Genomic DNA, 5910 nt, shown 5'->3' with positions numbered 1-5910 from the left:
AAGAAAAATAGCGAAAGTATCGAATTTGGTTCATTTTGATACTAAATAGAAAAGTGCTCTATCGTCTGAAAAAAACATTTCATCCCAGATATCTATCGTAAAGAACTGAATTCTGAACATTTTGATGCTAAATAGAAAAGCGTTTCTCTGTCGCCTAAGGAAAATTTCATCTCTGATATCTCTCGCAAAGCATTGAATTTTGGTACTAAATTGAAAAGTGCTTCTCTATCGTCTAAGAAAAATTTCATCCCTGATATCTCTCGCAAAGTACTGAATTTTGGATATTCTGATGCTAAATAGAAAAGTGCTTCTCTGTCGTTTAAGGAAAACTTCATCTCTGATATCTCTCGCAAAGTGTTGAATTCTGAACATTTTGATACTAAATAGAAAATTCTAAGAAAAATTTCTTTGATAAGAAAAACAGCGAAAGTATTGAATTTGGTACATTTTGGTACTAAATAGAAAAGTGCTCGCTCTATCGCCTAAGGAAAATTTCATCTCTGATATCTACCCTAAAGTATTGAATTCTGAATATTTTTATACTAAATAAAAAAGTGCTTCTCTACCGTCTAACTAAAATTTCATCCTCGATATCTGTCGTAGATCACCAAAGACCCGCACTGTACAGAATTTATACAAAAAAACAAAAATTGAACACACGATTCTAGCTCACCTATAAAAAATACAGGTGTCTTTCGACCGTTGCGAAGAGTGGTAAAAATTTCTCTCAGAATTATATAGAAACGCATTCTACTTGTGGCAGATGAACGCTCGAAGATTTTGATCGCGCTCGAATCGGCGTTACGACGCCAAGAAAGCGGAATGGCGGAGTTTCAATTATCCTAGATGGCATATTTAAATACGTTGGAAAAGCTTGGTTCGTGAGATTCTTATCTTCTGTAACGGTCACCGATCGAAAGAAAAAGGAAGGAAAAAACGTCCACTCGAGAGACGCAACCGAAATTCTCTCTTGGCTGACTCGTTATATACGTAGCACTCCTCTCTCTCTCGCTCTCGTCTTTGTGGCTTTTGGTCGTGACCAACGGTTGCTCGTCAGCCACAGATCAAGATATCGATTTAATCTGTAGCACTGCATCCTATGTAAAGCGGTTCTGGCTGACAATGGACAGATTTCAAGGTAGATTGGTTTGCATAAATTGGACCGGCACGAGTATCCAGGCTTTCCGTTAGGATTTCCGTTTCTACGGGAAAAAACCGCTTGCAAAAAACTGCGAGGACCGTTTCACGAGGAAACGTGCTCTTAATTCTGACACAGTTTCTGGAAGTTGGTGTTTTCTTCGACTTTGTGGTGGACAAATTTTACGATATTATGACAATAATGATCGTTTCTTTATTACACGTTTTAGAGCTGCTAAGTTAGAGGTGCTAATATGTCTAATTGATTTATAATTAAAAGATTGAATAATTAAGCAAGGTGACACGTGAAATGAAAAATTAACGAGGATAAAAATTGGAAATTGGAGGTTTATTATCAAACTCGGGGATTGTATACTGAAATTTCTGTTTTGTAGGATATAATTGAATTGAAATGTATGAAATTTATTATGTATTGAAACTTTTCTATTGAAACTTCATTTTTATGGAACATTTATGATTTTAAATACACGCATGTTTTATTTTTAAGTAAAATTTGTTATTCGAGGACTATGTTAAGTGGGATATAATGTAATACTTTTCATTATTAAATTCGGTGAACACTCTGAAATTTCTTTTATAGGATTGTAACGAAATTTCAACAATCCGCACGTTTTTCAAAATATTTTAATATTATCAGATTAAGCATGTCTGGCAAGCATTCCTTATCCTTAAGCAGCACGACAAATACAGCAAGTGTCTTACAGTGTAAGTAACAAAGCTACAAGAGCAGAGCACGAAGGAGAAGATTCTCCGCGTATTTTTGTCCCGTGGACGAACTGTACGTTACTTTCGCACAGCTCGCTGGATTATCGAGATTATGGAGGACTAGTTTGTTTACACCTTTCTGCGACGAAACGGAGCAGATATTTTTGGAGAACACCGAGCCAGAACATTAAGGGGGAGTTCAGTCGAACGTGTCGCCTTGTCCACGTAACACTGTGTCAAAAAAAGAACGAATAGCTACCAACAGGTATGAGAAAAATGAACTAAATTCTAACGAACATTTGAAAAGTAATTGTTATCAACTTTGTGAATCTCAAAAATTCTGAATAAATAAATACCGTCGAGAAAATTTCACAAAAGTTTGTAAATCCCGGCATTGTAAATAAATAAATACCACAGTTGGTATCACTGGTAAAAAGAGTACAATTCACGAACTACCAGCTCTGTGAATCCCCAAATTGTGAATAAATAAATTTCATAGTTGATATCATTGGTAAAAAGAGTAAAATTCAGGAACTATCAACTCTCTGGATCCTCAAATTGTGAATAAATAAATTCCATAGTTGGTATCACTGCTAAAAAGAAGAAAATTCCAGATATTCGCGAGCTACCAACTCTGTGATTCCCCAAAATTGTGAATAAATAAATTCCATAGTTGGTATCACTGCTAAAATGAAGAAAATTCCAGATATTCGCGAGCTACCAACTCTGTGATTCCCCAAAATTGTGAATAAATTCCATAGTTGGTATCACTGCTAAAAAGAATAAAATTCCAGATATTCGCGAACTACCAACTCTGTGAATCCCCAAAATTGTGAATAAATAAATTCCATCGATGGTATCACTACTAAAAAGAATAAAATTCCAGATATTCACGAACTACCAACTCTATGATTCCCCAAAATTGTGAATAAATTCCATCGGTGGTATCACTGCTAAAAAGAATATATTTGCGAACTACCAACTCTGTGGTTCCCCAAAATTGTGAATAAATAAATTGCATCGTTGGTATCGCTGGTAAGAGAAAAGAAATTCACTAGTTACAAACTTAGCGAATCCCCAGAATTCTAAATAAATAAACACCACAGTTGGTACCGCCGCTGAAACGACTAAATTTCCCAGAAACGTCTCAGCGTAAGAAATTCACAAAGGATGAGCACACGCGATAAAGATATTTTACAAGCATCCTATCAACACACGTAAAAATACCATAAAACACGCAACCGATTCGATTCGCCCTCCTCGACGATTGCATAATGCGAATCGAAGGAGGGAGGGAGAACCCGACAGCCACAGGCGGAGAAATCCTCTTAAGAAGGAACGGCAAACTGTACCGTGGTTTTTTCTTCTTCTCTTTTTTCTCTTGCCAAGGATCAAACGCAAAGCTTCTTATAACTTTACAACGTAAATATCCGACGGGTCTTCCGCGATGATTGCCGCCGATGCACGGCGAACGACGCTTCCTTCCGCCGCCCTCTTCAACGACGCGACACTCTCAACGAAATACCTAACGCTACCAAAAAACAAAAAAAGAAAGCGAAAAAGTGAAAGAGAAAGAAAAAAAGGATGCTCCATAAATCTAATTAGAAGATTAAAAGTGACCGTGGAGATTGACTCGACAATGGTTCCCGTTTTATTTGGCGCAAATGAAATTTTCACAGGTCGTCCAGTTCTCGGTACAAGAGTTCGAAAGGTGGGCTCTTTATTATCTCCAGACGTCTTCTTTCAAGCCGAGAAGCGTGCATAAAGGTGTGCAATATAATCGGAGCGCTCTTACAATACGGAATTATCAGAAATCCAATTTTGTTGTACGCGCGCCGAAAAGTGAGAAAGAGAGGTGGCGAGAAAAAAAAGAAGCGCGGGTTAGAGGAAGAAAGAGAGAGAGAGAGAGAAATGGGGTGAGCGATTCTTTCTTATAGACAAGAAGCTTCGTTTTGTAACCGTCCCAGGAGGCCTCCAGTATTTTCGTACCTGATGATTTGCGCAGTAAAATTATAAAAGTGCGAACAGCCCCCAATAAGTCTGTTTAGACCGGATGCACAGTGAAATGACGCGTCCTCGCCGCGTACTGCGGCCAATAACCGGAGGGGAAAAAGGTACGACACTTTTACAGCCACCCTTTTGTGTGAATCTGGAGCATTCCTCCTAATTTTAATTGCCGGTACCACTCTTCCTCTCTCTCCTTCATTTGCCACGTTTTACACCCACGTCTCTCCTCGGCGCATTTACCTATTTCTCGTGCTTTCCCCATCGAACCACCGACAACTTTCTACCAAAATCGTATAACTAATAGAAGTGTCCGGTAAGAGGAGAGCGAGTAAAACGTTTCAGCTAGTGGTTACCAAGCCCCTCGGAGCTAACAACTGCAGCCTTCTCTTGTCACACTTAGCTTACGGATTCGACGACGGCGATATATAAGTTGGATGGTTGAAACAACCCTTAGGTCCGTTTTACTGCCAAACAGAAATATTGGCCAGCCGTTAGACTATTTTGGAGCATATTTTTAAGGTCGACCTTAACTTTCGGACTTTCTTTACCCTGCCTCTTCTACGAGCAATTTTAGACGACCATAATTTCTGCGATGGGGAATATTTCTTTTTACACCCTGGAATTTTCTATACCTAGATGTCCGACGTATTGTGAATAATTGGTGTACGAGAATTGCCGTGTACTCCGTACGTTTTCTATGAAAAGTGAGGAGAGATTGGGACACGGTGGGAAAAAGATCGTGTTACCGTTTTAACCAGTTCACCGTGACAAATGGCTCTCCTCGTTTCCCTCGAATTCCAGCGTGCGTAGCAGGTATCCGAAAGGGTTACAAGCCTCATCTGGCGCACAATGGGCGAGTACCACCAGGTAGAGGCCTCACGCTTTCACGTCGGACACCCAAGGGTTAAGTATCGTAATAATTGCCAATAATCTGGCCATTGTGAACAGTTTTTCCTGCGCGCACCGTCGCCAAATACCACGTCCAACCGCGTAAAAAAAAAGGCCCGTTTCTGTTTGTTCTTCTTATCTTCGTTGTTGCTCGATCGTTGCATAATGCACGGTGAAATTAGGAAATTTTGCTTGCTAACCCTTTTCGTACTCGAAGGATAGGATTAAGATTTTCTGCGTTTCATTGTTTTCTTAGCTGCTTTCGTTGGAAGTACGAAGGATGTGCTGGTCGAGGGAAATTGTTGTTCTGCGTGAGATTATTGGCTGATTTACGCTTACGTCACAGGGACAACAAAGTTCTTCAAGTTATATCAGATGGATCGCTATGAAAAGAGATATTTTTGTATTTTCCTCGCGATTTATATAAAAGCCGACCCTATACCTGTGCGCTTTTTCACAATATTTTGTCAGGCTCGAAGTACTTTCGACGCGTACTCAATCTCTCCGGGCATCTCGCCCCTTACTGTCCCAGCGCTGATGGAATATTTAAGAATTCCCCCCTATTAAAACGCCGTTTCAGCGTAATTTCCTCCGTTTCACGCATTAGTTCACTTAGAATTGCCCATAAATAGAATTTCTCCCTGCAGTTCTACTCTAAAATTAACAATCCTCGCACCTTTCAAACACTTCATCCCCCAAAATTGTCCTCCCAATTACAAAAAAACAAAGACTTGGAAAAATCACTAAATCGCCAAAAATCGCAAACAAGATCGCTTCTGCACTCTCAAAACTCAAAACAGTCCTCGCACCCAGTACCCAAAAAAATGACTCTCCCAATTACAAAAGTCAAACCTCGAAAACTCCGAAAAGATCATCCAATACACTCCAGAAACTACCTTCATCCCCGTTAAAAAAAACAATTCCACCCGACACGATCGCAAACAAGCTCGCAAATCGCGTTACACGTATCCAAACCCCCCACCGTAGGGTGAAAACTCCGTGACCAAAAGCGCGACGCGCTCAAGAAGAGAGGAAAAAAAAGGAAACACACACGCAACAGGGGGAGAAGAGAAGAGAGAAGTGTGTCGTCCAGCAACGGGTCCGCTAATTCGCCGACCACGCATCGAGATTCCAGCGTTCGATCGGGCCGTA

This window comes from Habropoda laboriosa, unplaced genomic scaffold, assembly GCF_001263275.1.
Source record: "Habropoda laboriosa isolate 0110345459 unplaced genomic scaffold, ASM126327v1 scaffold40, whole genome shotgun sequence".
In the NCBI taxonomy this organism is placed as follows: domain Eukaryota; kingdom Metazoa; phylum Arthropoda; class Insecta; order Hymenoptera; family Apidae; genus Habropoda; species Habropoda laboriosa.
The sequence above is the reverse complement of the archived record's forward strand: the minus strand, read 5'-3'. Positions refer to the sequence as shown.